At 41.0% G+C, this 27,133-nt stretch overlaps 1 protein-coding gene across 2 annotated transcripts in view; it reads left to right on the plus strand.

Annotated features, from left to right (window-relative positions):
• GRM7 (glutamate metabotropic receptor 7) overlaps positions 1 to 27,133 on the plus strand; it is an 859,113-nt gene that overhangs the window by 589,506 nt on the left and 242,474 nt on the right. The gene's annotated exons all lie outside the window — the stretch shown is intronic.

A 27,133-nucleotide genomic window follows, 5' to 3' on the forward strand; every position in this document is an offset into this window, starting at 1 on the left:
GATGTATGTTTTAAAGCATTTCCGTGAGTCACTTTGGTTTGTACTGAGATTCTCTGAGTAATTACATTGTTAGTTTCCATAACCTCTTCCTCTTTATGTCAAACATGACCTTGAGTAAGTAGCTGCTTCCTTGTGCAATGTTATGTCAAAGTTCACCAGCCAGAGCTATCAAGAGCTCGTCTGTAGTCAAACACAGTTAGGATTATTTAACTTGTTTCATGAAGAGAAGCTCCTGTCAGCAAAACTTCTTAATTATGAAAGAGTTCAGATGTCATTTATTATATGTTTGGGGCTGAGATCGGTGATTTTTAGGAAGTTTAGAGAAACAAAGGCTTTGGCTTTGATCCTCTAAGGAAATAGACATAAGGTAATGGTTGTACATCTTGGTGATGTTCGTTCCAAGGATGAGAAGATAAAGGCTGAGCAAGAGTTGTCACTAACAAAGAAGTAGTAGGCACTTTCGAGAGCTGAAAAAGGGAGATGTCATTTTTGTGGTTGCAGAGTATCCTTATTTCTAACTAGTTCCAGACCCAATTGTGGAGTGGCCTTGTTTTTGTCCTGTCCCACCTTAGTCATTGAGTGACTTTGTCTGATTATCATTTATATTCTAGTAAAGTTGTTGATGTTCTGTTTGGAATGTGCCGGCCTCAATATTAGCTAACAGATTTCTGGCCATTTAAAACAATTTTTTATTTTCTTAATACATCAGATTAAACATTCAGTGGTGTTCTTCTAATAATATTTCCAGTGCCCCATTTGAAATTATTGTTAATGTAAATAAATATACCAGTCTTCACAGCGGCAAAGAACATGAGCCAGGATACTTCCATCCTGGCTGGGCTACATAGCTGGAACTCAGCATACCACACATCCTCTGCTTTCCCCCCTCTCCCTTAAATAGGCCAGGCCCCAGCTTGGTGCTTGGGATCTTGGAACCTAGGGCAACAGAAGCTGGAGAAGTAAGAGTGTTCTGGGGCCACTGTGCTAAGGTGGGCTGGATAGGGTTACACTTCAAGAGATGCTGTAGCAGGTCCCTTCCTGCGGTGGCCTTGCAGCTGGGTACATTGGGCACGGCTTACAACTTGGGTAGAACATCCCAGGTTCATAAATGCTATATTGTATATGAACACATGATCTCCTTTTGTCCAGAAGGTTCCTGAATTACTCTAGTTGCTTTAGAGAAATGGAACTAATAGGATAGATGATAGATAGATAGACTATAAGGCAATGATTCCCTCAGCTATAAAGGATAAGAAGTCCCAAGATGTATAATTGAGAAGCTGGAGACCCAGGAAAGCCAGTGGTGTAATTCCAGTCTGAGTGTGATATCAGGGGAAGACTCATGTCCCAAAGGAAAGACAGGCAGAGAGGATTCTTTCTTACTTAGCCTTTATGTTGCATTTCCGCTTTCAAATTTGTTGAGGTATACTCACACTGGAGAGAGCAATCTGTTTTACACATTCTACCATTTTAAATGTTCATCTCATTCAGAAACACCCTCAGATACACACCTAGAATACTGCTTAACCAAATAGTTGGGTACCTCATGCAAATAAAATGAACTATCACAGGCCCTATCCCAGAAAATTCCTTCTAATGCTTCTTACAAAGCTCAAAATTAAGCTAATACCATTTATCATTCTACATCTTTAGAAGACACTTTGGAAATTCCTGAGAGTAAGGCTTCTTGAGAGTGTAATATAGAATTAATGTTATGGGAGTGGGGAGTTTGGGGCATGGTTTATAAGAAGAGAGGATTATTCATAAGTGGGAGGACTGGAGGCTGATGCGGCCACCACAGATCAGTTACCTCATTTGTACGGTGCCCGGCCTAGCTCTGCTCATCCCTGTCTAGTTCTTCCTCTCCTGAGATCTTCCATCCAAGTGAGCTCACACAATGATTGAGTCCAGAAGACTGTGATGGAGCCAGACCGCAAGTGTGAGCCATGGCTAAGATGTGTGCTGAGTACCAGAAGCAAAGGAAAAGCTAAAATTATCCTTAACTTAAAGTGTACTAAATTTTGAGCAAAAATAGAAAATGAAAGCAAAACAAACAAACAAACAAACAAACAAACCAAATTCACCAGGTAGACTCAAGGGGTAATAATGAAAAGCAAATCAAAGTAGCATAATCTGTCTGACATACCCAAAGTGTGTTTTGATTGGGTGTTGCCTGTGGCATACAAAGAGGGATCAGCCAGAACTAAATATAGGGAATCAAGGTATATGGTACACATGTGAAGTGAGGCTTATTATAAAACCCACAAGATTGTATAGGTGCATTAATCTTTGCTAGCATAACCCCCTGCACCAATGTTAAATTCCTGGCATGTATAATTTGTTCATTTTGTCCATGCACACAAGAATCCCAACCATGCTTCACCAACTTCAGATGTTACCTGGGAATTCCTTTTTTTTTTTTTTTTTTTTGAGAGAGAGAGAGCATGAGAAGGGAAGGGGGACACAGGGAAAGAGAGAGAGACAGAGAGAGAATCCCAAGCAGGCTTCATGGAGCCTGATGCAGGGCTCAAACCCATGACTCTGGGATCATGACCTGAGCCAAAATCAAGAGTTGCACACTTAACTGACTGAGCCACCCAGGCGCCCTTACCTGGGAATTGTTAAGCCCACAATTTTTAATTTTTTTTTTAATTTTTATTTATTTTTGAGAGAGAGACAGAGTGGGGGAGGGGCAGAGAGAGAGGGAGACAGAATCTGAAGCAGGCTCCACACTGTCAGCACAGAGCCCAATATGGAGCTTGAACTCATGAATGGCAAGATCATGACCTGAGTCAAAGACGTTTAATCACCTGAGCCATGCAGGCACCCTTTAAGCCCACAATTTTTAAGAACCAACATCAATACCAATTTTCTTTTTCTTTATTTGGTTTGTATTTTATCCTTCATAAGAGTTGTTTTTGATTAGCCATTTAACAGGTTTTCATTTTTTGTTTAAAAAATTTTTTAATGTTTATTTTTTTGGGGAGAGAGAGACAGAGACAGAGACAGTGTGAGTGGGGGAGGGGCAGACAGAGAGGGAGACACAGAATGTGAAACAGGCTCCATGCTCTGAGCTGTCAGCACAGAGCTCAATGCGGGGCTCAAACTCAGGAACTGCGAGATCATGACCTGAGCCAAATGTTGGACACTTAACCAACTGAGCCACCCAGGCACCCTAGTTTTTTAATTTAATGCATTTTTTGTTTGTTTTTAATGCATCTATGACATGGTAAACATTTCAAGAGGCAGTGGGTGCACGATGGGGAAGAAAACACTTGTGGTCCCTGTTCTCACAGAATTGATGATCTAGAATGGTGGTACGTGACACAAAAGGAAACAGAGAAGATCCCAAAGTTGTGAGAAGAGGCATGGAGCAGGGAGAATAATGGAAGTGGAGAAAGACTTCCCAGATGAGAAGCTAGCCATGTGAGGAGTATGAGTGATCTACCAAGCAGATCAGGAGGCTGACATTGCAGTGGCATGACTAAGGGAGAGGAGGAGGAGTGGTAGGAAAGTTTGGAGCCATTGCTAAGACACACAGCATAAAGTCACTTGCAGGCTATGCTAAAACATTTTTAAAATTGTATTCCAAGTGCATTTTAAAGCCATTAAGAAGTATTAAGCAAGGAAGTGACTGGATCAAATTTAGGAATAAAAAATTACTTTGTCTGCTGGGAAGGTAATGAATTGGAAGAGGCAAGAGTGGGAGAGGAAGACCACCTGAGAGTTGATTTGAGCTGTCTGGCTAAAAAAGGATGGTTAGCGCAGGGCTTCTCAAACTTTAGCATATAGCAAGATCATCTGGAGTATTTGTGAAAACATACCTTGCTCGGGCCCACGCCCACAGTTTCTGATTCATGTGGTGTCTGTCTTGATTGGGTGGGGACCCCAAAATATGGAGAAGGGATCTAGTTGAGGCAGGTGGCATGGATGGTGAAAGGATTCACCAAAGGCACAACTAAGGAGTTCGAAGTTTATTGGATACACCACCAGGGAGCAGTGGGAGGGAGAGCAAAGGAGAGATTCTCCAAGGAGACAGTTGATGGGGCTGTTTTTAAAGGGAGAAGGTGGGGAGGTATGGAGAAGTATGGAATTTCCCTCCTTTGGTAACTGTGCTTGGTTATAAATAGCCCATTGGTCATTTAGGGCCTCTGGATATTTTGCGGTGGGTTGCCTCATGGTCCTGTCTATATTCAGCCAGGAGGTCTCTGTGGACCCTTTTACCTTGATCAAGTTTCCATTGTTCAAACCTGTTGTCCAAAAGTAGCCTCTAAATTCAGAAGGTCTCAGAGTGGGAGGAGGAGGCTGAAGCATTTGCCTAAGAGTCTCTGTGTAATGCTGGTGGCACTTTGAGATCCACTGGCTTAGAGAGTGTAGTGATAGTAGATGTATAATGAAGTGAGTAGAAACATATATGTGTCTAATGCATATAATACACACGTGTATATATATTTACATACACATATCTTAGAGGTAGAAAAGCATAATGTAGTGATGGCTTCACTTCTGGTATTGGAAGAAAAATAAGAATCAAGAGTGAACCCCACATTCATGGCCTGAGTGGCTGTGTGGATGATAGCCACATAAGATGAGGAAGGCTGCTCAGTGTAGCAGGGGTCAGGGGGAGAGTAAAAGTGAGAATCCTAAGCTAGTGTTCTTAAATGTATAAGATCCAAGATGAACTGGATTTAAGTCTGAAGCTCAGAAAAGAGTTTTGGCCTACAGTTAGTTAACAAAAACACAGTTAAGTTGTCAACCTATAAATGACATTTAAATCCATTAAAGAAAAAGAGAATAGCTTAGAACCCAAGGCCTCAAAAACCTCACAGGAAATGGTACAGCTCGATTCCAGCTTCTCAACATAGCACCCAGCTTCAAATACTCGATTTCATGAGCCTGGAAAGTTGGGGTAAACATACACTTTGGCTTTTGTGTTTGCTAATGGAAGCTAAATCAGGGAGATACAGCCTTAGATGGGAATGCTTCTTACTCTATTTTGTCATGCTGAACGTGTTGTGTCATGAAGAGCCTACAGGACACCTGAGTTCACAGGTGGATCCAGTAGTGTCCGCTTGGTCCTGCATGCCACCTGAAGGTATGAATGTGCCAGGACAGGGCCATTTTCAGAATGGTGAGAGGCTGGATTAATGCAATTCAGGAGACCTGCAAGGATAACTAGCCTTGATAGGCGATTACTCTGTTGACATCTTTTTTTATGGGATCCTTAGGAGATCATGAAGTTGAATGTAAATCCCAAAGGAAAGACAAAAGAGGAGATAGAGAACCCAGAGGCCACTCCTGTACCCTGCCCTGGACAGCCAGGGCCATGCCCAGGCAGCCAATCCAATGGTTGGTATCTTACCCAACATCACCCTAACATAATGTTCCTTTTGCTATAATTATTCTGATTCAGTTAAAAATTTTATAAGAGTGTAATTGGGCAAACTTAGTTTTGCATGTTTGCTTTCTTTTCTTCTAGTCAAAAGAACAAAACAAAGCATTTCAAAATGGCAAGTGTACTTCTCATTTACAAAGACTCAGGGATATGCTTTCAATCCCCAGTTAGATCATCTCTAGCAAATGAAATTTTCACGAGCACTTTCTCTGTGGTCAGTAATTGCAAATGAGTTTCTGAGCCAAGAAATGAGGGTTTTAAGAATCCCAGCCTATTGAGCAGACTGCTCTGCTGTTTGGTATCCAATCCTCTGGAAGTTAGGTTCCTAAGAGTGTGCTGTCTGCTAGGGACCGTGGTCATGCTCCCTTATTGCTGGAGGGGTAGCCCTGGACACTATCTCCTCTCTGGATTAAGAGAGGACCACATGGTTTGCTACTAGGATATTTCTGCACTAACAAGATTTCATCACAAGGAAATCATAAAGAGTAAAGCCATTTACTCTTTCAATTGCAACCTCTACAGAAATAATCCTGACTTGCTGTCTCAGGTTTGTATTTTGCTACACAGAGATTCCATAAAACATGATGCCTGGTGGAAGGGCAGGAAAAGCGGTAATGAGACAAATAGACATTGGTTATCTGCAGTGTGTCAGGATGGATGATAGCTAGTGGAGCTGCCAGGATAGAGGACAGGCAGGCCCTGCACTTGAGCTCATGGACTGGGATAAAGGGTCTGTAATGAATATACTGCATATAAAGGGCTTAAACATTATATAATCTAATGTGTATTCTTTTAACATTTATTCATTTTTGAGAGACAGAGCATGAGTGGGGGAGGGGCAGAGGGATGGAGACATAGAATCTGAAGCAGGCTCCAGGCTCTGAGGTGTCATGTCAGCACAGAGCCCAATGCGGGGCTCGAACCTATGAACCGTGAGATCATGACCTGAGCTGAAGTCGGATGCTCAACCGCCTGAGCCACCCAGGCACCCCAATCTAATTTGTATATTTGCATTTGAACAGCATTTTGAAGCATAGGTGGTAGTTCCCAGATAGGAAAGAAGAAAAAAAATGTTTTACAATGCATAATGTAGTACCATTTAAAATTGAGATACGGGAATATGTCAGAAAAAAAGACAAGAATGAAATGGAGATGCTTTTCAAAATTCTAAATGTATGATATGAAGTAAACTCTACATTTGTGATGTGTATTAGAAATAAAGATGATTTTTGTCATCTTTCATTTATTTATAATTAGTAGGAAATTAGATGTGCCCAAAATGTTAAATTTTCAAATAACTGAAATTATTGAAAATACCAAAATGTTAATTAGAGTTTAAGAATAATGAGTACTCTTAGTAGGCACCTTCCTGCGGTGAATTGCACTGTCTTACATAAAAGGCTCTGAATGAATATTACTTAACCTTTCCTGGAACCTCAATCATCTGCCATTCTATAAAATAGTCTGGTTTAGTGATCTTGTGAAGTACGTGAGGCTTGTTATCTTTTTAAGTGATTTGTTCCCCCATTGATCTTACTTTCCACCTATAGACTGAAAACTCCTTGAAAGTAAAACCCAAATTTTAGTCATTGTTTTACATACACACTAGCAAAGTACCTGGCGCCTGGTAGGCATCTGGGTTTTTTTGCTAACACATAAAACCATGTAAAATGAATATGATCTCTTTTTAATGATGGACAGTACCTACAGCAAGCAGCCTCTGCTTCCTCCCTATGGGAAGAGTACCCAAGTGTCCTTTGAGCCATATGGTTTGTGCTGGATAATTCCCAAGACCAGGGGTGGGATCTGATTGAGCTTAAGCTGGTTGCCAGGGCCATTGTAATGGGATTGGTGTCAAACTAAGCTTGCCCAATCAGGATAAAGCACTAGATGTCTGGTGGCTAATCTGGGATACCAAGAAGCTCTTGTCCAAAGTGGATGTTACCCTCTGGATCCACAAGGAGCCATTTGGAAGCCACAATGCAGGAGCGCCAGGGAAGAGGAGTCAAACTTGGAGAGAGAAACAGGTCTAGCTTACAGTCTTTGAGCCCTAGGAAAAGCTTGTTGGAAGCCATGCCTTCTGGACGGCTCTGTTATCAATAAATCAAGGGCATTTGAGTATTTTTTAAAATATTCCCAGATCAGAAATGAAAAAAGAATCCACCTACCCTCAATAAGCAGAATTTTTCACATTTCATTAAATTGAAGTAATCAAAATGTAATTTTAAATGTTGAGATTTTGTTAAATATTGAATCTTCCTCAGTGCTTAGAATTTTGGCTCTCACAGGCATCTGAAGATATAAAAAGTATAGTTAATTGCAGAAATCATTGTTTAATCAAATTACATATGCCAAAATCAATACTTACTTATACCTGCATATAAAACTACTAATCACTCTATTATTCCATAATTGCAATAGTAAAAATGTTTTTTAAAAATGTAATCACACTGATAAATTACTGTATTGCATGAACTATGAGATAATAGCCATAATCAAAGCAATGTTGACAGGGAGGAAAATGTGTGTAAGTTGTCAAAACCTAGAACTTCTTTAGGTTCAGTTTGCAGTCTTAAAGAATCACTTGATTGTGCATCCTAATAAATAATAATGAATAACCCTTATCTTACAATTTATAGTTTTCATATTATGACTACAAGTCATGAAGCTGACCTGATTAAATGGACCTGAGTCTCAGCTCTACTACTTACTAGCTGTGAAGTGGTGTTACAATAGCATGAATTCCATAAGGTTATTGTTAGAATTAAATGTAGTGATATATGTAATGTACTTAAAACAGTGCCTGGCACATAGTAAATATTCAATAAATGTTAGCCACAGGAGCAACAATAATTTAATATCCCTAGTTGCTAACATTATCTGTAACTGCTCAAAATATCAGTTTCTAGTATTTAGCCTCATTATTTTTTTATACCCCTGCACCCAGTATAATGCTTAGTATATAAAAATGGCTTGTTCTATATTAACTAGATGAGGAGATAAACAGACAAACTATTGAATTACACCATAAATGACCTAGGGGTGATGAATGCCAGTTTTGATGTAGAATTTCCAGTGTCTGTTGGATGAATGGATGAGAGGATTTGTCCAGAGTTCTACCCCAATCGGCAATTTCATATGATTTAGGGATTCATCCGAGAACTTGGTTTACCAGATAGGTTCCCAGTTCCATTTTGTACGTGGTATGTAGGTAAGCTGGTTCAAACTGCAAAGATAGACTGCTTTGGTCTCAGAATGATAAGGGAGTCAGGAAAAAAGGAGAAAGAAGGATAAAAGATGGCTTTAGTTTTGTTTCAGTTGATCCTTAGTTTTAGAAACCTACCAGTGGCTCTTGAGAACATGGGGTGGGACTACTGTCCTGAGGGATCAAGTGGGAGAGTCATTGGCTATGTTGGTATTGGTGAAAGTAACTTAAAACTTAAGTCATTGAAGCTGGTTCCATCTGCCACCTGCTTCTCTCCCCTTTAATGCTACCTTAGTGAAGAAGTCAAAACAGCAAAAGATTTAGGATCACAGCATTTGGTGTATAATCATTCTCCTTGCAGTTATTAGATCTGTGCACCAGGACAAGGAAGGTTTCTTTGAAAAGATGACATTTATCCTGAGACCAGAGTCACAACAGTTCTTTGCATTTGTCAGTAAATTCTAATTTATGGTCTGAATCTAACATTAAGTACTGTTTTCCAATTGTCAGGCAGCTTGAGACCACAGATCCCAAAATGAATACAGTCAGCAGGTATGTTTAAAAAGTTAATGACTTTGGGGCACCTGGGTGGCTCAGTCGGTTAAGCATCCGACTTCCACTCACGTCATGATCTCACAATTTGTGAGTTTGAGCCCCACATCAGCCTCTGACAGCTCAGAGCATGGGACCTGCTTTGGTTTCTGTGTCTCCCTCTCTCTCTACCCCTCTCTTGCTCACTCGCTCTCACTCTCTTTCTCTCTTTCAAAAATGAGTAAACATTGAAATGAAATAAAATAAAAAGTTAATGACTTGACAGTATTTTAAAAATCAATAAATTCCATAAGAATAAGTATATTTTGGGCTGGTCTTTTAAAAATCAGAAAATCTGGCGATAACATGCCATTATCCCATGCTGTAACAGCTGGCTGGAACTAAGTAGCAACTTCCCACTTCAGACAAAGTATGTGTTCTCCCAAGTTCCCAAGCTCACCACTACCTTACTCCTGTCGTTGTGTTTCATTCTCCTAATCTAGATTTAGACTAGATTCTAACTTATTTCCACTTATTTGGTTTGAGCATATGCTTGACTTTTTTCTCTGGAAATTGGTTTTTAAAAAGCAACAATAACATACCAATTTTGTTAATGACCCCAAATACCCATAAGCATAAAAAACATTTTATTTAAAAGCATCAAGTAAAGCACTTAGTAAAGATAGTGCTTTTGTTTGGAAATACGTATTTGTACATATTCTGAAACATATTGAAAATAAAAGAAGCACATCACCCTTGCATTTGTCAGCATTTTTTTCTAGTAGTCAGTGGTGTATAACTGTGTTCAGTCTATGAACGTCTGGAAGATGAATGGTATTTATAATTACCAACATGGCTCCACAAACACGTAAACAAAGAACTCTAAACCCCGACTTTTGTTTTGGCATGGTAGGTATTCATACAAGTCACTTCAAGTTTATGAATATACAACCATGTTATATAGGGAAATTGTTGGATTTTATTACTGTGTGCATTTTGAACTCAGGCATAATACACCGGCAAGGAGAAATAATCAGAAGGACAAGTGGAAAGAGTTCAACTGTTAGAACAGGGGCTTTCAGCAGATGCCGACAATCCAAAATTATAGTAAGGAAAGAGATGAGTTTATGGACCCTCTGCCTGACTTTTTGCCCTGTGAAGCGAAAACTGCTAGAATGATCCAATCATGTTAAAATTAAAATATAGGAATTTGATTTGACATGTTTTCAAACGCATGAAAGTTAGTCTTAACAAGTGAGGCTGTGTCAGAAGGCCGAGCTAGAATCTGCCTTTGCCACTTAGTGCTTTAGCAGATCTTCTAACATCCCTGAATCCCAGTTCCCTATGAATTTAAAATAAAGTGAAGTCAAGCAAAACAGCTACTTCACAAGAACACTTGGAGAATAAATTGCAATAATTTCCCTGATGTAAGAAAGCCTATGGCATTTGTGGTTGTGTTGCTTGTATGCGTTTTTTTTTTTTTAATTTTTTTTTCAACGTTTATTTATTTTTGGGACAGAGAGAGACAGAGCATGAACGGGGGAGGGGCAGAGAGAGAGGGAGGCACAGAATCGGAAACAGGTTCCAGGCTCTGAGCCGTCAGCCCAGAGCCTGACGTGGGGCTCGAACTCCCGGACCGTGAGATCGTGACCTGGCTGAAGTCGGACGCTCAACCGACTGCGCCACCCAGGCGCCCCGCTTGTATGCGTTTTTTATGGGTGCCATAAATAATACCTAGAAATTAAGTGACTGAGAAAAGCACAGATGAATCCTCTTAGAGGTCAGAAGTCAACATGGGTCTCACTGGGTTTCAATCAAGGTGTCACCAGGGTAGTGTTTCTTTCTGGAGGCTCCAGGCGATCGTGTGTTTGCTGCTCATTCAGGTTGCTGGTAGCATTTGGTTCTTTGTCATATGGCACTGAGGCTCTCTCTTGGCTGTCAGCTGTGAGTTGATCCCAGCTTCTAGGGACTGCCTTCATGCATTGGTTTGCACCCCCTTCTTCCTCAAAGCCGGCAATGACAGGTTGAGCTTCCCTCATGGTTCCCGTCTGCACTGCCTTCTCTTTCTCTCTCTCACTGGTCCTTGCACCTTCCTCTTCCACTTTGGAGGGCCACTGTGATACACTGGGCCCAGCCACATAATCCAGAATAATCTATTTTTAAGGTCTGTAACCTTATTCCATCTACAGAGTCCTTTTTGCCATATAGGGTAACATATATACGGGTTCAAGAAATTAGAATGTGGACATTTCTGTTTGGAGTGGGTGCAGATTATTTTGCCTAACCACAGTTCTTTACTGCATAACTCTTTACCTGAAGTCTATAACATCCATATCAGATTCTGATTATTCATAAATAGGGAGTTAATATAGTTGTGTACACAGAGAGGAGGTTTATGCAGTTCTCTAAACTTAAGCACTTTTAGTGTCTAAATGAGCTAATGTGTTTTATTAATAAATGTTCTAATCCTATTTCTAGAAAAGTCTAGGGAAAAATCCTGAATTAAGAACCTTGAATTAATGAGAATTAAACAGAATCCCCCCCAAGTGAGGAGGCAGCACTGAAGACTATCAGGAAGAGTAAGTGATGCCAGCACAACAGGAGACTTAGCTGAGCTCCAAGAGGGAGTTCTGTGACCTCCAACTTTTTCTCAGTCAGATAGTATGGCCCAACCTGCTTATTAAATGAAACTCCCAAAAGGATAGTGAGGAACAAGGCTTCATCTTGCATTAACTCATTTTCTTTTTTCATTTGTCGGGAGATAGTAATTTGATGATACTGACGTTTCCCAATCATCCTATCCCCAATTAATTAATCTTTTAATTCACACTCTTCATCTAGAAGATTAATTCTTTTAACCTTTTGTTCCCAATATAGCCCCCAAGTTCCTGAGCATTCATTTTGATTGCATTAGTTCTCTTTAAGTGGCAAAGCAGAAATGCAGAGAGAGAGAATATACTGGCAGTTCTTTTTTTTAAAATTTTTTTAACGTCTATTTATTTTTGAGACAGAGACAGAGCACGAACGGGGGAGGATCAGAGAGAGGGAGACACAGAATCTGAAACAGGCTTCAGGCTCTGAGCTGTCAGCACAGAGTCGATGCGGGGCTCGAACTCACGGACCGCGAGATCATGACCTGAGCTGAAGTCGGTCACTTAACCAACTGAGCCACCCAGGCGCCCCTAAAAAGCTAAAAACAGAGTTGCCATAAGAACTAGCAATTCCACTCCTCGGTATATACTTAACTCAGATGTTCTCTGATCCCTGAAACGCCACAAGGAATAGAATATAGTAGTAACTTGGAATATGGGGTGTTTATTGCCAGCTCCCTGACACAGTACCAACATGCCCTGTTGATAAAGCAAAATCATATTTACCACACAATAAGGGAGATCACCACCTTTACAGAGTCTTAGTAGCCTCTCAAAGGAAGAAGGGCATGTGTGGATTGAAGCACTTCTTTTCATGAGGGAGGCTTGATCAGAATTGAGCAAAGTGTGTGTTATTAGAGTTTCATGTTGGTGAACACAGCAAGAAGGGCTGGGGAGTAAGTATTTTTGAGCAAATATTCATTTTATTGGAGGGCTTGGGTCAGTAGAGTGATAAGTGATCTGGAAAATGACTTCCCCTATGGCAATTTATTTTCCTGGGAATAGGATGATCTATTATTCAAATAGAGACATTTTTAGGAAGTTCCTCATATAAATTACAAAAATATTTGTAACTTCATCTTCCTGGTCCTGAATTTCTAGCATTATGGAACCATCATTAGTGTAGACAGAGTGTCTTTGATCCTTGCATGCAACTTGTTCTGAGGTGGACCGTTAGAATGCTTTTGTCTGGGATAAGCTAACTGTGTGCAAAGTCATCCTCAGTGGAGTTCTGTAACACCTAGCAAGAGGCTATTTTGTGGTATCATTGCTACCCACATGTAAGGATAATTCTTCCTCAAATGTGAAAAGTCACCCCTGTCTTCTTTTTCCATTCTCTCCCAACCTTCAGAACCAAAATAGCATAGATACCAAGGTATATGTCATCTCAACCTACCCCACTTGCTTCAGGAAGCCATCTCCATAACTGATGCTATTAAAGTCCATCCTCTGTTTAAATTAGTGTCTGTGTCCTAATCTAAGTAGGGTCCCTCATCTGAAAGAGTTCACTTTTCTGGTTACCGCCCTGGAAGTCCCCACTCTTATTTTTCTCAGGTAAGCACTGCCCTTCCTAAGGATGCTTTGTGCAAGCCATCTTTCTTTCTTTCTAGCAGCTTATGTGGCATGATGTCTACAAATAGCTTCTCCACATGATCTGCATTTGAGAGTAGGAAACCCTCCCGCATAAAAATCTGAATGAGCAGACCTTCCAACCCTTAATTATGTTGTGCGTGTTCACATATGTGTTTCCCATGCCTGGGAACAGGTTCCAGCTGGTCTTTCCATGGCTGCACAGATTATTTCTCATCGTTAAGAATAAAAGTGGCTTCAGTGGGTTTTTACCCCCAAACCCACTTAGGCTCTCTCATTTGATGGATTGTGTAGCCCATGAGAAATCTGTGTCCTACTTGGAAAATGAGGTGTGAAGAGCCTGGGAGTGGTGGTCTTCCAGCTATACCCTTTGTCCCAAGCTACACCTCAATCCCAAGAAACTGTCTTGCCTGCCACTCCAGACACAGCTCTCTGGCCAATTGGTGTTCATTCTTAACAATTTCTTCAACAAACACTCAAGTATTCAGATGTAGGTGGTGTTTCAATTGCCCTGCTTAATAATCCTCCCCAATATGACAATGAGAAAGGAGTAACAAGCTCAGAACAAGGAAGACAGAAAAGATGCGGTAGGAAAATAAAAAGAACTGTAAATTTCTCATAAATAACAAATGCGTTCTTGATTTATTGCGTGGTGATACTGTTACACAGCCTTCACAATGACTGAATAGGACATAAGGGCCTTTATCTTAGCAGGGAACATGATGTCTGCCATTTGAAATCACACTCTGAAAGCCGGCTTTAACACAGTGATGGATATGCGTTGGAAAGGGAAGTGGCTCTTTGAAATTGCTCTGAAATCATTTATGCTTCAGTAAGAAGCTAGCAGAGAAGTTGGTAAATAGTCAGTTACATGATTTGTGCGCATATTTCCCAATAGTTAATTTTTTCCCATTAAAGGTATAGATCACCTTGGCTATAAATGCCAGTTTACAGAATTCAATCAAGAGTGGCAGATTAGACTGTCAGGAGTCTGGCGAGAAGGGGTGGAACCAATAGTGATTCTCTCTCATCCCTGCTATTGTTATACAAATGAGTACCTTTGCAACTTGAGGTGACTGCCTATAAAGAAAGGAGGCTTGAGCAGAAGACCAACTGATTTGCCTTATAGTCATTAACTTGCAGCATTGTTGGAAAACTGTTGAAGATGTCCTAGCTGTCTTGCAAATGTGACTGTCAAGCATCTTATTAGTCATATCCAGTATTTGTAAGTGTTTTTATAAAAATGCATTTGGGGGCACCTGGGCGGCTCAGTCAGCTAAGCCTCTGACTTGGGTTCAGATCATGATCTCACATCACAGTTCAGGAGTTTGAGCCCCACGAGGGGCTCTCTGCTGTCAGCACAGAGCCTCCTTCAGATCCTCTGTCCCCGCATCTCTCTCTGCCCCTTCCCCATTTGTGTACTCTTTCTGTCTCAAATAAAGAAATAAATAAACAGACATTTATTTATTTTTTACAATGAAATTTTATTTTTATTATTTTTTTAATATACGAAATTTATTGTCAAATTGGTTTCCATACAACACCCATTGCTTATCCCAAAAGATGTCCTCTTCAATACCCATCACCTACCCTACCCTCCCTCCCACCTCCCATCAACCCTCAGTTTGTTCTCAGTTTGTTTGTTTTTTTTAATTTTTTTTTCAACGTTTATTTATTTTTGGGACAGAGAGAGACAGAGCATGAATGGGGGAGGGGCAGAGAGAGAGGGAGACACAGAATCGGAAACAGGCTCCAGGCTCTGAGCCATCAGCCCAGAGCCCGACTCGGGGCTCGAACTCAGGGACCGCGAGATCGTGACCTGGCTGAAGTCGGACGCTTAACCGACTGCGCCACCCAGGTGCCCCTGTTCTCAGTTTTTAAGAGTCTCCTATGCTTTGCCTCTCTCCCACTCTAACCTCTTTTTTTTTCTTCCCCTCCCCCATGGGTCTCTGTTAAGTTTCTCAGGATCCACATAAGAGTGAAACCATATGGTATCTGTCTTTCTCTGTATGACTTATTTCACTCAGCATCACACTCTCCAGTTCCATCCACGTTGCTACAAAGGGCCATATTTCATTCTTTCTCATTGCCACGTAGTACTCCATTGTGTATATAAACCACAATTTTTTAATCCATTCATCAGTTGATGGACATTTAGGCTCTTTCCATAATTTGGCTATTGTTGAGAGTGCTGCTATAAACATTGGGGTACAAGTGCACCTATGCATCAGTACTCCTGTATCCCTTGGGTCAATTCCTAGCAGTGCCACTGCTGAGTCATAGGGTAGGTCTATTTTCAATTTTTTGAGGAACCTCCACACTGTTTTCCAGAGTGGCTGCACCAATTTACATTCCCACCAACAGTGCAGGAGGGTTCCCATTTCTCCACATCCTCTCCAGGATCTATAGTCTCCTGATTTGTTCGTTTTGGCCACTCTGACTGGCGTGAGGTGATATCTGAGTGTGGTTTTGATTTGTATTTCCCTGATGAGGAGTGATGTTGAGCATCTTTTCATGTGCCTGTTGGCCATCTGGATGTCTTCTTTAGAGAAGTGTCTATTCATGTTTTCTGCCCATTTCTTCACTGGATTATTTGTTTTTCGGGTATGGAGTTTGGTGAGCTCTTTATAGATTTTGGATACTAGCCCTTCAGACAGACATTTAAAAAAAGAAGTATTCAAAACTTAGGGACTCCTGCTGAAATCACCCTACTCTTACTGGTATCAGCTCCATGTTTAAATTTATTAGTATTTTTTTAACCTATAGCTAAAATTACTGATGGGATTATTTTTAAATAGAATATGCTGCTGATTCCTTTCAGTGACCTTTCCTGAAACAGATTTGTGTTATCTGCCTTAATTTTCCTTGCTGAAAAATGGAGAGGAATTAATAGGTCACAATGAACAGGTATCCTGGCATAGGTCATTTCTGAAGAGGCAATATGGCATAGCGTTAACAAGCATGGGCCATGGAGTCAGGCTGCAGGTTTAAATCCTGAGCTTCACTACTTACTAGCCCTACTTCACCTCACTTAACTTGCCTCACTCACCCTCTCTGTAAAGAGGGACTAATAAGGATAGCTACTTATCAGTAGGATTTTCGTGAGGATCCCCTACATGAAAAGTGCCTATGATCGTGGTTGGTATATTCAGTATTTACTAGGACTACCATTATTGTCAGTGCATCTTTTCTTAAAACCTGACTTAACCTGGGGCACCTGTGTGGCTCAGTTGGTTGAGCACTGAACTCTTGATTTCAGCTCAGTTCATCATCCCAGGGTCCTGGGATGAAGCCCCACATTGGGCTCTGTGCTTAGCATGGAGCCTGGTTAAGATTCTCTCTCTCTCTTTCTCTTTCTCACTCTGTCTCCCCACTCGTTTGCCCCTTCCTGCTCATGTGTTCTCTCTCTAAAATAAAATAAATTAAATTAAATAATTAAAAAAACCAATTTGAGGGACACCTGAGTGGCTCAGTTGGTTAAGCATTCAACTCTTGGTTTCAGCTCAGGTCATGATCTCACGGTTCATGAATTCAAGTCCCACATCAGGCTCCATGCTGACAGCACAGAGCCTGCTTGGAATTCTCTTTCTCCTTCTCTCTCTGTACCATCCCCCGCCCCCCATCAAAATAAATAAACTTAAACTGAAAAAAAAAAAAGACTTGATCTTGTCATTCTTCTGTGCCAGACCTTCAAGCTGTCCTGTCCTTCCTCCGGGATCAAGGTGGGCACTCCTTTTCAGCTTCTGCCTTCTCCCCAGGTAACCTGGGTTCCTCTCCACATGCTTATATTCTGGTAACAGACCTCCCTAAATTGTCATGGATCTGTCACATTCTCTCTGACATTTCTGTCTTACCGTCACTTGGAATGCCATAGTCTTCCAAGAACTTAAACACTGGTCCCTGAAAGACCCTACATCAAGCATTTCCTCCCCTGTGCCCCACAAGTGGGACTATTCCTCTCCCCCTGGCAAATTCTTCTCTCTAACCACATCCATGAAGTCCTCAATGGCACTGGACCTCCTGGGGCCCAGCACAGTGTTAGACACCAAAGACCTACTTAAAAATGAAATTATTGGCAGGAAAATATTGAAAACTTGGATATCTTCTCTGGCACCAACTTCCTTTTTGTTGGAGAGCTCTGAAATTGCGGTGTATGGAGAAAGGTCATTATTGAAGCTGGCAGAAGCACCTCTAGCTTAAGTTCATAAAATGCACTCAACAGAGCAAGATGCCCAGTAGTCCAGAGCCATGCATTGCTCAGACCCTCCGGGTTCAACCTCACCCTGAAAGAGGACTAAGAGGGCACAGGAAGTCTTCCGTAGACAGAGACTAAGGAAGCATTAACTACTGCTCTCAGACCTTCCTGATTCCGATATATACTTCTGCAATGTTACCTTTTTAACTTCCTAATGCCAGCTGGCTTTCATAATGAATAGACTGAGATCAATTAATATCCAGGATGGCTATTTTCAGAAAGCTATCCATGGGTATGTGGGCGGAGTTAACAGGTTTACCTGTGTTAGGTAACTTCTTTAAGAAGGAACCCTCCACCAAGGACATGGTTTTGGGGCTATTTTTAGCCTGCTTCTCATTTTGCTTGTTGCACTTTGAGATGCGGATCTTTATTATTTTGTTTTCTTCTTCTTCACTGTGATCACAACAAAGAAAAAGCATCATATGTTCCTTTTAAAAATAAGCCTTTTGAAATCTAATTTGAATGTTTTTGAATCCCTTCTTCCAGCCATTTCTCATGGGATTGCTAATTTTCCTCTCCCTCCTGCAAACTCTGTATCCTCCAATTAAAAAGTAAAATCACATACAAATACATTCAGTAAACTTGGTACATATCAATTTCTAATCTAGAGCATGGTACAAAAGGGCATCTAATGGCCATTTGTTAAGGTGCAAAGTCTTTGTATTTAACCATGACCCCTTGTCCTTTCCCCTTGGAAGATCAAGTTCAGAGTGTCAAAACAGATGACTTCATTAAAGCTGAAAAATACAGCTTTCCAACTTGCAACGTGAACTTGGCAGTCCTTCTTGGTCTGTTGTGCTTGTTCTTGCCTTGCAGTCACTTTCCTTTCCTCAGCCCACCGAAACTCACACTGACAGCATTGTTCAGTAACCATGAATTTGCAGGCGTGGTCTCTCCCAAGCCAACTGGAGGGAAATCTGGGGAATTACTGGCCTGTTGAAAGACCATATGTTTCTGCCATCCTAGGTGGAAGTCTTCACAGTTAAGCACTGGGCTCTGTTTCATCAGCTTTTGTGTTTTGGGGAAGGTACTGACTGGGTAATTGCTCATGACATTAAAAATTTATGTTGCTCAGTGTATCAAGTAGACATTTATTTTTAAGCTGTGAGATGAAGGGGTCACTTGAAAATGGAGAGTGGAGAAAGAACATTGGATTTGAAAAGTAAATATCCTTGCTAATGCTCTTCATTCTGCCAGGGGGGTTTTATACAAATATTTAATAACCAATAAGATTTGGGACCAACTAGTCTGTACAGTCACCAGCCCTTGTTAGACTAGAGTCCTGGAAGGCCCCCGCTGCACTAATCCATGAGTTTCTGAGTCATGGATGGATGCAGGGTCGTTCATGGCAAGGCTAGGGATGCAGAGCAGTAGTGAATCCTGGAGGGAGGAGGCAGTTCTCCCATCCAAGTACTAACCAGGCCCGACCCTGTGGGCAGTTCTATTCATCAAGTGGTATGAAGGCATTTTAGTATTTTAGCAACTCACAAAGTTATTCTTGTGTATGTGACTGCTTATTAGTCCATCTCTGCCCACCTCCCCCAGGCATGCAATTTCCTGCTCATCTTTGCAGGTAGTTCAAATATCACTATCTCTGCAGAACCTTCCCTAATTCCCAACTGATTCCTACTCAGTGTCCCCAGAACACTAACCATGACTTTGATACTTAAAATCATATGCTAAGGACCAGAAGACAGTTACATCATGGAAGAGAAAAGAGTATGGTCTCTGGGGTGCAGTGAACTTCTCTGGCCTCAGTGTACCCATGTATAAAGTGGGGACATTTGTATTGTCCTAGTCTACTACATTCTTCAAAAGGCCAATTGTGAGACAAGGATTTGGATGCAGACATTCGGGAGATGATCCCAGCAAACATGTGAGAGGGTAGGGGAGTGAAGCAAGAAGGGATCAGTGCAGAGTGTGGCCAGGCAGGCTTTCTTTGAGGGCATCTGGAGAATAGTCCCACTGGAGATTCCGAGAGAGTATCCAGAAGAGCCTCAGAATCATGGCAAGGAAGCTGGGGGATTTATCTACAACTGCATACCTCACAGGTTGAGGACTATTCCTTGGGCATTATCTCCCCAGCAGTTCCACCTAAAAATGGCCAGAAGATATCCTCAGACATGGCAACCTAGAATGACATGTCAGTATGTTGGAAGTAATTGGCATGTACTGAAACTATCCACAGACTAGCCTCTGAAGTGGGACAAGTTGGTATGAGTAGAGCATGGACAACACCTGCTACAAATACCCCCTTCACAGAGTGTTTGTGATACTGTATGCAGAGGATCTAGCTGTGTGTCTACTCCATAGAGCCTTCTCAATAGTCATTTGATTAATAATAATATTAGGTGACCTTTTTGATCACCTATAGTGACTATGTGCCAGTCACTATTTGCATGCCAACTTATTTAACCCTCATAGTTAACTAATAAGGGTATTTTTATTCCCACTTTATAGGTTAGGAAACCAAGGTCCCCAACAATGGTGGTGAAGGTTAAATAGATACTAAGTGGGAGTTATAAATCCAGGCAATCTGGCCTCACAGTCCCCACTCATAGCCACTATGTATTATTTCTCTCTGAGTATAAGGGAAAAAATGGCTGAAAAGATCTCTAGATTTACATAAATGTTAACTAACTCTAACCCTTATTTTTAGTTTGTCACTCAGCCCATTTATATGACCCCAGAAACAGACCTTTGGAATAAAAGACTTGACACTTTGCTTAATTTAGACCAGGCCCATTCATTTGCAGTACACAGTGGATACTGTGCTTGTCAGACACAGATGCCATCATTAGTCAAGAACATTTACTTGAAGGTTTCTCATGTGGAGAGCTTTGTTCCAGGAGCTGTTGGGAGTTAGAGAAGAAGTGGGGGAGACAGTCTCATTCATCACTGAGTCTAACCAGGTACTACAGATGCCCATAATTTCCTACCTAAGTGGCAGAAATGAAAACTAAGCATGCAAAACTCAGCCAGGCCCCTTAAGGTAACACAGACAGGTTCTTCTTCTTCCCCTGCAATGTGTTTTCCAGGTTCCAGCTGGTGGAAATGCAGATTTAGAGCAAAATAAGAAAAGTCACAAGGGGGAGGGACCATCCTCTTCACTAATGTCAGGGAAGATGGGTTATATATAAACATACCTCAAAGCAATTAGAATCAAATCATGCTTTGGGTTTGGAGCTGTGTTAACAATGACTTGGAGACTGAACTTCAAAGTATGAAATAGGCCCCATAATATCCACTTCTCCAGTGAGCTGCAAGGTTAACTAAAAAGCAAACTAGCAAAATGATGGTCCATAAATGTTATTTTTTTCTTTCTCTGCTTACACTTAGGGGGCAGTAATTCATTGTGAGTATTGCAGACTTATGGCTAGTGGGGGATAGGGGATGTTAAATGTACAGTTTAGAGCTGTGAGTTTCAAACTTTGCCATACATTCCTATTGGCATGAATGTTGAAATGGAGATTACCATAGGCAGCCACCAACTCTGAAATTCTGATTCAGCTAAAAAACATTGTTCGGTGTTGAGTAAATTCTGCTGTAGTTGGTGTCTGGAACACATTTTGGAAAGGCTGGCCCCTTATCCATATTTACCAAGGAATCCAAGAGTGAGCTGCATAAAATTAATAAAGTGATCAATTAAGAGCCTACCCACACAGTTACAAAGTGCATTAAAAAAGGAGACACTTAAGCATGGGATTGTGTTACACTCTGAATAGTTACCTAGATGCTAGTAGTGCCAAAGTGTGTGAATGGGTGGGCATGAGTGAAGGCATGAGGGTACAGGGTGCATTAGTCTTCATACTTTTCTTTTTCTTTTCAATATATGAAATTTATTGTCAAATTGGTTTCCATACAACACCCAGTTCTAATCCCAAAAGGTGTCCTCCTCAGTACCCATCACCCACCCTTCCCTCCCTCCCACTCCCCATCAACCCTCAGTTTGTTCTTTTTTTTTTTTTAATTTTTTTTTAACGTTTATTTATTTTTGGGACAGAGAGAGACAGAGCATGAACGGGGGAGGGGCAGAGAGAGAGGGAGACACAGAATCGGAAACAGGCTCCAGGCTCTGAGCCATCAGCCCAGAGCCTGACGCGGGGCTCAAACTCACGGACCACGAGATCGTGACCTGAGCTGAAGTTGGACGCTTAACCGACTGCACAACCCAGGCGCCCCTGTTCTCAGTTTTTAAAAGTCTCTTCTGCTTTGGCTCTCTCCCACTCTAACCTCTTTTTTTTTCCTTCCCTCCCCCCCCCCCATGGGTTTCTGTTAAGTTTCTCAGGATCCACATAAGAGTGAAACCATATGGTATCTGTCTTTCTCTGTATGACTTATTTCACTCAGCATCACACTCTCCAGTTCCATCCACGTTGCTACAAAGGGCCATATTTCATTCTTTCTCATTGCCACGTAGTACTCCATTGTGTATATAAACCACAATTTTTTAATCCATTCATCAGTTGATGGACATTTAGGCTCTTTCCATAATTTGGCTATTGTTGAGAGTGCTGCTATGAACATTGGGGTACAAGTGCCCCTATGCATCAGTACTCCTGTATCCCTTGAGTCAATTCCTAGCAGTGATGCTGCTGGGTCATAGGGTAGGTCTATTTTCAATTTTTTGAGGAACCTCCACACTGTTTTCCAGAGTGGCTGCACCAATTTGTGTTCCCACCAACAGTACAAGAGGGTTCCCGTTTCTCCACATCCTCTCCAGGATCTATAGTCTCCTGATTTGTTCATTTTGGCCACTCTGACTGGCGTGAGGTGATATCTGAGTGTGGTTTTGATTTGTATTTCCCTGATGAGGAGCGATGTTGAGCATTTTTTCATGTGCCTGTTGGCCATCTGGATGTCTTCTTTAGAGAAGTGTCTATTCATGTTTTCTGCCCATTTCTTCACTGGGTTATTTGTTTTTCGGGTGTGGAGTTTAGTGAGCTCTTTATAGATTTTGGATACTAGCCCTTTGTCCGATATGTCATTTGCAAATATCTTTTTCCATTCCATTGGTTGCCTTTTAGTTTTGTTGGTTGTTTCCTTTTCAGTGCAGAAGCTTTTTATCTTCATGAGGTCGCAATAGTTCATTTTTGCTTTTAACTCCCTTGCCTTTGGAAATGTATCAAGTAAGAAATTGCTGCAGCTGAGGTCAGAGAGGTCTTTTCCTGCTTTCTCCTCTAGGGTTTTGATGGTTTCCTGTCTTACATTCAGGTCCTTTATCCATTTTGAGTTTATTTTTGTGAATGGTGTGAGAAAGTGGTTTAGTTTCAATCTTGCACATGTTGCTGTCCAGTTCTCCCAGCACCATTTGTTAAAGAGACTGTCTTTTTTCCATTGGATGTTCTTTCCTGCTTTGTCAGAGATTAGTTGGCCATACGTTTGTGGGTCTAGTCCTGGGGTTTCTATTCAATTCCATTGGTCTATGTGTCTCTTTTTGTGCCAATACCATGCTGTCTTGATGATGACAGCTTTGTAGTAGAGGCTAAAGTCTGGGATTGTGATGCCTCCTGCTTTGGTCTTCTTCTTCAAAATTACTTTGGCTATTTGGGCCCTTTTGTGATTCCATATGAATTTTAGGATTGCTCATTCTAGTTTCGAGAAGAATGCTGGTGCAATTTTGATTGGGATTGCATTGAATGTGTGGATAGCTTTGGGTAGTATTGACATTTTGACAATATTTATTCTTCCAATCCATGGGCACGGAATCTTTTTCCATTTCTTTATATCTTCTTCAATTTCCTTTATAAGCTTTCTATAGTTTCAGCATACAGATCTTGTACATCTTTGGTTAGATTTATTCCTAGGTATTTTATGCTTCTTGGTGCAATTGTGAATGGGATCAGTTTCTTTATTTGTCTTTCTGTTGCTTCATTGTTAGTGTATAAGAATGCAACTGATTTCTGTACATTGATTTTGTATCCTGCAACTTTGCTGAATTCATGTATCAGTTCTAGCAGACTATTGGTGGAGTCTATCGGATTTTCCATGTATAATATCATGTCATCTGCAAAAAGTGAAAGTTTAACCTCATCTTTGCCAATTTTGATGCCTTTGATTTCCTTTTGTTGTCTGATTGCTGATGCTAGAACTTCCAACACTATGTTAAACAACAGCGGTGAGAGTGGGCATCCCTGTCGTGTTCCTGATCTCAGGGAAAAAGCTCTCAGTTTTTCCCCATTGAGGATGATGTTAGCTGTGGGCTTTTCATAAATGGCTTTGATGATCTTTAAGTATGTTCCTTCTATCCCGACTTTCTCGAGGGTTTTTATTAAGAAAGATTGCTGAATTTTGTCAAAGGCATTTTCTGCATCGATTGACAGGATCGTATGGTTCTTATCTTTTCTTTTATAATGTGATATATTACGTTGATAGATTTGTGAATGTTGAACCAGCCCTGCATCCCAGGAATGAATCCCACTTGATCATGGTGAATAATTCTTTTTATATGCTGTTGAATTCGATTTGCGAGTATCTTATTGAGAATTTTTGTATCCATATTCATCAGGGATATTGGCCTGTAGTTCTCTTTCTTTAATGGGTTTCTGTCTGGTTTAGAAATCAAAGTAATAATGGCTTCATAGAATGAGTCTGGAAGTTTTCCTTCCCTTTCTATTTTTTGGAATAGCTTGAGAAGGATAGGTATTATCTCTGCTTTAAACATCTGGTAGAACTCCCCTGAGAAGCCATCTGGTCCTGGACTCTTATTTCTTGGGAGATTTTTGATGACTGATTCAATTTCTTCGCTGGTTATGGGTCTGTTAAAGCTTTCTATTTCCTCCTGATTGACTTTTGGAAGCGTGTGGGTGTTTAGGAATTTGTCCATTTCTTCCAGGTTGTCCAGTTTGTTGGCATATAATTTTTCATAGTATTCCCTGATAACTGCTTGTATATCTGATGGATTGGTTGTAATAATTCCATTTTAATTCATGAATTTATCTATTTGGGTCATCTCCCTTTTCTTTTTGAGAAGCCTGGCTAGAGGTTTATCAATTTTGTTTATTTTTTCCAAAAAACCAACTCTTGTTTTCGTTGATCTGCTCTACAGTTTTTTTTTAGATTCTATATTGTTTATTTCTGCTCTGATCTTTATTATTTCTCTTCTTCTGCTGGGTTTAGGCTGTCTTTGCTGTTCTGCTTCTATTTCCTTTAGGTGTGCTGTTAGATTTGGTATTTGGGATTATTCTTGTTTCTTGAGATAGGCCTGGATTGCAATGTATTTTCCTCTCAGTACTGCCTTTGCTGCATCCCAAAGCGTTTGGATTGTTGTATTTTCATTTTCATTTGTTTCCATATATTTTTTAATTTTTTCTCTAATTGCCTGGTTGACCCATTCATTCTTTAGTAGGGTGTTCTTTAACCTCCATGCTTTTGGAGGTTTTCCAGACTTTTTTCTGTGGTTGATTTCAAGCTTCATGGCCTTGTGGTCTGAAAGTATGCATGGTATGATTTCAATTCTTATATACTTATGAAGGGCTGTTTTGTGACCCAGTATGTGATCTATCTTGGAGAATGTTCCATGTGCACTCGAGAAGAAAGTATATTCTGTTGCTTTGGGATGCAGAGTTCTAAATATATCTGTCAAGTCCATCTGATCCAATGTGTCAATCAGGGCCCTTGTTTCTTTATTGACCGTGTGTCTAGATGATCTATCCATTTCTGTAAGTGGAGTGTTACAGTCCCCTGCAATGACCACATTCTTATCAATAAGGTTGCTTATGTTTGTGAGTAATTGTTTTATATGTTTGGGGGCTCCTGCATTCGGTGCATAGACATTTATAATTGTTAGCTCTTCCTGATGGATAGACCCTGTGATTATTATATAATGCCCTTCTTCATCTCTTGTTACAACCTTTAATTTAAAGTCTAGTTTGTCTGATATAAGTATGGCTACTCCAGCTTTCTTTTGGCTTCCAGTCGCATGATAAATAGTTCTCCATCCCCTCACTCTCAATCTAAAGGTGTCCTCAGGTCTAAAATGAGTCTCTTGTAGACAGCAAATAGATGGGTCTTGTTTTTTTATCCATTCTGATACCCTATGTCTTTTGGTTGGTGCATTTAGTCCATTTACATTCAGTGTTATTATAGAAAGATATGGGTTTAAAGTCATTGTGATGTCAGTAGGTTTCATGCTTGTAGCGATGTCTCTGGTACTTTGTCTCACAGGATCCCCCTTAGGATCTCTTGTAGGGCTGGTTTATTGGTGACGAATTCCTTCAGTTTTTATTTGTTTTTGAAGACCTTTATTTCTCTTTCTATTCTAAATGACAGATTTGCTGGATAAAGGATTCTTGGCTGCATATTTTTTTCTGTTCATCACATTGAAGATCTCCTGCCATTCCTTTCTGGCCTGCCAAGTTTCAGTAGAGAGATTGGTCACGAGTCTTATAGGTCTCCCTTTATATGTTAGAGCACGTTTATCCCTAGCTGCTTTCAGAATTTTCTCTTTATCCTTGTATTTTGCCAGTTTCACTATGATATGTCGTGCAGAAGATCAAGTTACGTCTGAAGAGAGTTCTCTGTGCCTCTTGGATTTCAATGCCTTTTTCCTTCCCCAGATTAGGGAAGTGCTCAGCTATTATTTCTTCAAGTACACCTTCAGCATCTTTCCCTCTCTCTTCCTCCTCTGGAATACCAATTATGTGTAGATTATTTCTCTTTAGTGCATCACTTAGTTCTCTAATTTTCCCCTCATACTCCTGGATTTTTTTTATCTTTTTCTCAGCTTCTTCTTTTTCCATAATTTTATCTTCTAGTTCACCTATTCTCTCCTCTGCCTCTTCAATCCGAGCCATGGTTTTCTCCATTTTATTTTGCAACTCATTAATAGCATTTTTTAGCTCCTCCTGGCTGTTCCTTAGTCCCTTGATCTCTGTAGCAATAGATTCTGTGCTGTCCTTTATACTGTTTTCAAGCCCAGCTATTAATTTTATGACTATTATTCTAAAATCACTTTCTGGTATATTGTTTAAATCGTTTTTGATCAGTTCGTTAGCTGTCGTTATTTCCTGGACATTTTTTTGAGGGGAATTCTTCCATTTTGTCATTTTGCATAGTCCCTGGAGTGGTGCGGAACTGTGGGGCACTTCCTCTGTGCTGTCTTGAATAACTTGCATTGGCGGGCGGGGCCACAGTCAGACCTGATGTCTGCCCCTAGCCCACCGCTGGGGCCACAGTCAGACTGGTATGTGCCTTCTCTCCCCCTCTCCTAGGGGTGGGATTCACTGTGGAGTGGTGTGGCCTGTCTGGGATACTTGCACACTGCCAGGCTTGTGGTGCTGGGGATCTGGTGTATTAGCTGGGGTGGATCGGCAAGGTGCACAGGGGCAGGAGGGGCAGGCTCAGGTAGCTTTTCCTTCAGAGATCCACTTCGGGAGGGGCCCTGCAGCACCAGGAGGGAGTCAGACCCACTGGAGGGATGGATCTGCAGAAGCAAAGCGTTGGGTGTTTGCGGTGCAAGCAAGTTCCCTGGCAGGAACTGGTTCCCTTTGGGAGTTTGGCTGGGG

Source organism: Prionailurus bengalensis, chromosome A2, assembly GCF_016509475.1.
Source record: "Prionailurus bengalensis isolate Pbe53 chromosome A2, Fcat_Pben_1.1_paternal_pri, whole genome shotgun sequence".
Classification (NCBI taxonomy): domain Eukaryota; kingdom Metazoa; phylum Chordata; class Mammalia; order Carnivora; family Felidae; genus Prionailurus; species Prionailurus bengalensis.